The sequence below is a fragment of the Vulpes vulpes genome, chromosome 9 (genome assembly GCF_048418805.1).
Source record: "Vulpes vulpes isolate BD-2025 chromosome 9, VulVul3, whole genome shotgun sequence".
Taxonomy (NCBI): domain Eukaryota; kingdom Metazoa; phylum Chordata; class Mammalia; order Carnivora; family Canidae; genus Vulpes; species Vulpes vulpes.
In genome coordinates this window covers 77,999,840-78,005,827 of record NC_132788.1, presented here as the reverse complement: position 1 = coordinate 78,005,827, position 5,988 = coordinate 77,999,840, and the positions used below count along the sequence as shown (strand labels likewise).

The 5,988-nt window shown below is 40.7% G+C and overlaps 1 pseudogene; it reads left to right on the top strand.

Moving 5' to 3' along the window:
* Window positions 1-4,774: 4,774 nt before the first annotated feature.
* On the top strand, window positions 4,775-4,871 carry LOC140594073 (U6 spliceosomal RNA; annotated as a pseudogene).
* The last annotated feature ends 1,117 nt before the right edge of the window (window positions 4,872-5,988 follow it).

The window sequence follows — 5,988 nt, the reverse complement described above, 5'->3', positions numbered from 1 at the left end:
AAGGCACAAACTTTCAGTTATGAGAAAAAGGACTATGGGGCTATAATGTACAGCATGGTGATGATAGTTTATAATACTATATTACATTTGAAAGTTGCCGAGAGAGTGTATCTTATGAGTTCCCATCACAAGAAAAAAATTCTGTTACTGTGTATGATGGAGAATGTTAACTAGACTTACTGTGGTGATCATTTTGCAATATATGCAAACACTGAATCCTATCTCATACACCTGGAACTAATATAATGTGGTATGTTAATTATATCTAAATAAAGATGATTTTAAAAAAGAGGAAACTGAGGAAAGATGACTTTTATTCCTGATAAAATATTCCAGGAGGAAACACTCACTAACCTTCCTTCAGATCCCTGGACATTCTCAGGAGAAGAGGTGATGATGGCAACTGCAGTGGCTTTGAATCATTAATACAAAGAGGTTGGTAGAGATAAGATGGAAAAGGTACCTACATCCTCAGTGCCTGCTGAGTCTTGGAGGTTTTATAAAATGTTAGCTTAATGAGCCAACGGTATCTCTCTGGCTCTCTCTCCCTTTTTGTTTGTTATACGAATCCTGGGAAGAACTCTGATTGGCCTAATTGAGTGACACTCCCACTTCATGGGCCAGTCATGATTCAGGCAGGTGACATAAGAATCATATGCTCAGCCCCGTGTTTAGAGATGATGTCTGTCACCATCAGAAAGAGACTAGAGAGTCAATGGATATGATTGATTCCTAATGTATTCACAATGTTGTGCTCTGTGTCTGAGCCCAACATTAAGGCGAGTTAATTCATAGGCTCTTCTTATTTTGTTTTGTTTTATTTTATTTTATTTTATTTTATTTTATTCTATTTTATTTATTTATTTTTATTTATTCATGAGAGACACAGAGAGAGAGGCAGAGACATAGGCAGAGGAGAAGCAGGCTCCCTTTGGGGAGCCGGATGTGGGACTCAATTTCAGGACCCTGGGATCACAGCCTGAGCCAAAGGCAAACGCTCAACCACTGAGCCAACCCAGGCGTCTGTCATAGGCTCTTCTGATAATGATCTTGCACTGGAATAACAGTAATGGCAATGAGCAGTGCACCTGCTGTGTGCCAGTCACTTTATGTATTTCTCCTGAACCTTCATAATCACCCCCAAGTGACTGGTACTATTTTTCCCATTTTACAGATAATGAGAATTGGAACCTGGAGAGGCTGGCTGCCTTGCCCGAGGCCACACAGTAAGATGTTCAAAGAATCAAATTCAAGGCAGCTACTGGAGTTCACACTATTTTACCACACTGCACTGCCTTCCTTCCTAAGTGTCTGTGCTACATGGATTACAAGGTCAGTTGTAATCCACGACCCCCCAGACCACAACCTGAGCCAAAGGCAGATGCTAAACCACTGAGCCACCCAGGTGCCCCAGCCTAGAATCTTTCTTATAGAAAGCCATTTTGCAACTCTGCTCTATATATGTGTATATTGTTTTAGACTAGAACAGACAGCTGGATTGGATCCCTGAGTTATTTTTTCTTTAGTGTTTTCTTCACTATGCGCTTTCTGGGTCTATGGTCTGTTTTCTTTTTTTTTTTTTTCCCCCTCCATAATGTGACTGTAATATTCTTGTGGGCAGTTCATATATTCTGTACTGAAGTATAATCCAAAGTGGATTAATTTCCTTGGTAAGTGATATTTGCTTGTTAGTCTGTTCTATGGCTCTTAAATTTCAGCATGAGTCAACATTGTCTGAGCTGCTTATTAAAAGTGCTGATTTACCTTATCAATTCTCTCCAAGATACATACCCAGCATTAATATACACATGTATCCATTAAAAGACATGTACTAGGGGATCCCTGGGTGGCTCAGCGGTTTGGCGCCTGCCTTTGGCCCAGGGCACAATCCTGGAGTTCCAGGATCGAGTCCCACATTGGGCTCCCGACATAGAGCCTACTTCTCCCTCCTCCTGTGTCTCTGCCTCTCTCTCTCTCTCTGTCTATCATAAATAAATAAATAAATCTTTAAAAAAATGAAAGACATGTACTAGACTATTCATAGCAGCTTGATTCGTAACAGCTGCATACAGAAGTCTATCCAGTTGTCTGTCCTCAGTATCAGAACAAATAAGAAATACGCATTCACAAGAAAAATCTGCACAGCAATGGAAATGATTAAACTGCATCCACATGCAAAAATATGGATCAATCTCACAAATATAATGTTGAGCAAAGGAAGCCAGACACCTAGGAATATGTAGTATGTGTCTGTTTATATAAATACAGAAATTGGCAGAACCTAATCTGTGGGCTATAAGTCAGGATAATATCAGGATAACTGATGGAGAGAAGCAATGACAAAAAGGGGATACCCAGCCTCTGAAGTGCTGGCAATATTCTTGGTTGCATGAACATATGAGAATTCACTGAGCTGGACATCATTTCTACTTTTCTGTGCTTTACCATCTCAATGAAAAGCTAACATGCTAATTCCAAGGCTCCACTCCAGACTAACAGAATCACTGTCTTGCACGGGGGTGGACTGGGAGTCCCCAGGCACTCCCAGTCCAGGTCATTACATGATTTCCCCTTCCAGAAAGACATTGCACTTGAAAGAGCACGTATTTATTCCTCCAAGGGACTTCTACAGGCACTCTTGGCTGACCCATTCAGCATCTGTATTTCTTAGTTTCTCTTGTTGTGTATTTCCACATTTTACAAGATGCAAAGAGTGACATAAAATTAAGAGGCATTATGGGTATATTCAAAGGCACTTGAGGGCATAGAGAGAGAGACAGCTCTGATAAAGTGCCAGCTTATAAAATATAGCTAAATAAAATTAACAGTTTATAGGGTGACTAAGACGCCATATCCCCAGGGAATAAGTCAAGTGTTCACCGCTGCTGAAATCCAGCTGAATGCTAGCTTCCCTGGGGAAGGAGATCTGGGTGGATGCCAAGAGGCTCTAGGGCTTTTCCTGGAAGGAAAAAGGGGAGGTTCTATGACTGGGGTAGGGACAGGGAAGGACCAGCATTGTAGATGTTTTGGGAGCTGCACTCTCAAGCTTTGTTTTTGTCAGTGTGGGAAACCTAAAGCTGAGAGATTTATTCAGGTCACATTTATTTATCATTTGTGCTCTTGCATTAAGAATCTAGAAATATATTGAATGTCAAAGGGGAACCAAAAATGAATCTTTCAATAAGCTACAGGAAGGCCATAACTGCATGCGTGAACTTTGTCTTTGATAAAAAATATGCCTGGCACATAAGAATACTCACTAACTTCATTCATTCATTCTTTCATTCAACATCTATTTATTGAGTACTCACTTTAGGCTTGGTACCATTCTCAAGTAGTTGAGACAAATAGAAGTCCCTTACTGCAAGGAGTTGATAGTCTAAATGGAGAGAGATCAGCCAATTCATCAGGTATATAGTATGTTCCATAGCAGTAAGTTCTTCCGGAAAAAATAAATCAGAGAAAAAGAATAGAGGGTTGGAGAGTTGAGTAATGTTGCATTTTTACCTGGGGAGGTAAAGGAAGGCCTTACTGAAATTATGAGCAAAGACCCAAAGATGATGAGAGAGTAGGCTGTGTGGATATATGAGGGAAAAGCCTTCTGGGCAGAGGGAACAGCAAATGCAAAGGCCCTGAGGCAGGAGTATGCCTTGTGTGTTTGAGGTTGTCAAGGAGTCTGGAGTGGTTGGTAAAGGGTGAGTGAGGTGTTTTTCTGTATGTTGGTAAATTGAACACCAATAAAAATTAATTTAAAAAAAAATAATAAAGGGTGAGTGAGAGGAGGGTAGTAAAAAGTGAAATCCAGCAGGTGATAGGGTTACTGGGTCATTCACTGAGAGAACTTTGACTTTAACTCTGAGTGAGACAAAAGCCACTGGAAGGTTGTAGGTAGAGGAATTACGTGATTGAATGATTAAATACAGCACTGTACATACTACACACCACTTTAACATACATTATTATACTTGATCTTCATAATGACCTGAAGAGATAAGAAGAACAGGAATTATTAGTCATATTTTCAAAGGATTACATTATAGAAATTAATAGCACAGGCTCTGGAGGTAAACAGATGTGGATTTGAATCCTGAGGCAGCTACATAAGAGCCAGGACTTTGTGCAAGAGTCAACTTTGGTTTCCTCATCTCTGCAATGGAGAAAATAACACTATTGGGAGAGAAGATAAAATTACCAGTGGACATGCATAGGTAGTGTCCAGCACGTGTTTTGCTCAGTGAACGTGACATTTGTCGGTACATTTTCCAGTTAGAAGGCATTTTAGACATTGTTCAACTTTGAAGATCTACAAAGTGGTCTCTAGAAAGCTGCATCAGCATCTGCTGGGGTAAATACACAGGCTCCTGGGCCAATGCCAGAACTACTGAGCCCCTAATTCTGTTGCTTTGAAGCCTCATTTCAACAGCTAACAACTTAAAGTGAACCTAGCAATGGAGGTTAAGGCTGCTCCAATGCAATAACTGAGTAAATTATAGAACTTCTCTCAGCCTCATTTTTCTCATGTGTAGAGTGAAAACAGTGTCTACTATTGGAAATGGTGGGCACGATGCCTGCAAAGCTCTGCAAGCTCTACCAGGGCAGGTATCTGCTGAACACTCCATCGCTGTTAGTTACAAAGCAAGGTTCTCAAAATTACATTGTCCTTAAAATTAACTCACCATAAAAAAAATTCACTTGCATTACTTTGAGTATTTTTTCACTTTTAACAATTGAAATTGAATTTAACAGAAACTTCATATCAGAAAGATTATCGTGGTTGCTCCCACAGTACATATACTAAAATTGGAATGATTCAGAGAAGATTAGTATGGCCCCTGTGCAAAAAGATTATCTATGTACCATCCAATGTCATCCTGTGGGTTCCCCAGTGCTACGAGGACAACTTACTCGGAGAATCACTGGAAGGAGGACACCAGGATATAACGGAATACTTTTAGGATCACGTTCCTTGCTGATGCTTTTGTCTCAGGGTTGGGGCAAGTATGGAACTTGTGGCCTAGGACACAGAGGGGGCAGATGAAGAAAGTGTCTCTTTCTTTCCAGGAAGGCTGAAAATAGATACATTGGTGCCAAGCTCTGCAACATTTACACAAGACAGGAAACCTCATCATGCACAGGACTACTTTTGCCTAGGGAGACCTGGCAACCAATTAAAGTGGTTGTCAAGCTGTAGTGCTTGGAGTCTACAAAAAAGAACAGACCTGCAGTGTTGAAGATTTATTCTCTAGGACTGTAGAAGCGCCACTTCGAATACACAATTCATGTGGATTCTTGGCGGACTCCTCCTGGGCCCTACTGCTTTTTCCTTGCCTTCTTGGGTTAAAGTATTACTCAAGTATTTATGAAAAGGGAGCATCAAGTGTGGCTGGGGTCCAGCATAGTTCAGTGCAATCAACTTGCACCAAGCCCTCAACCATGCTATGATACCGATTTTGCTATTAAATAATTGAACAGGGGTTAGAGAGAACCAAACAGAATTACACCAGTCGCAAGCATTTATCAAACACCTAGCTTACCCTAGAAGCCATGCTAGAGAATTTTACTTTTAGCTTCTGCACAGCAACTCTCTAAAAGGGGGTCTCATTAGACCCATTTTAAGGACGATGAAATACAGTGAGGTAAAGTAACTTGTCTGAGGTCACATGGCAACTTAGCTGCAGAGCTCAATTCAGATTACAGCATGCCTCATGCCAAAGTCCCATTATGCAGATGTTCAGACAACAAGTAGGGTTTTAAAGACAGAGAAGAAGGCACCAAGGCTCTGAGGAAGGCTACTCTTTCCAGGAGTGTGTGCAGAATTTAATGGCATCTGTCCTGGTATTGGTTTAACTGAATTAAGAATTGTGTATAATGCTAGACCAGCTATCTGGGTCTACACCTAAAAGAGTGATGGAATCATTAATCCTGGAAGACAAGGAGACATGTTTTCTGGAATTAACTCTTTTGCCAGCAAGTGACATACCTGTAATG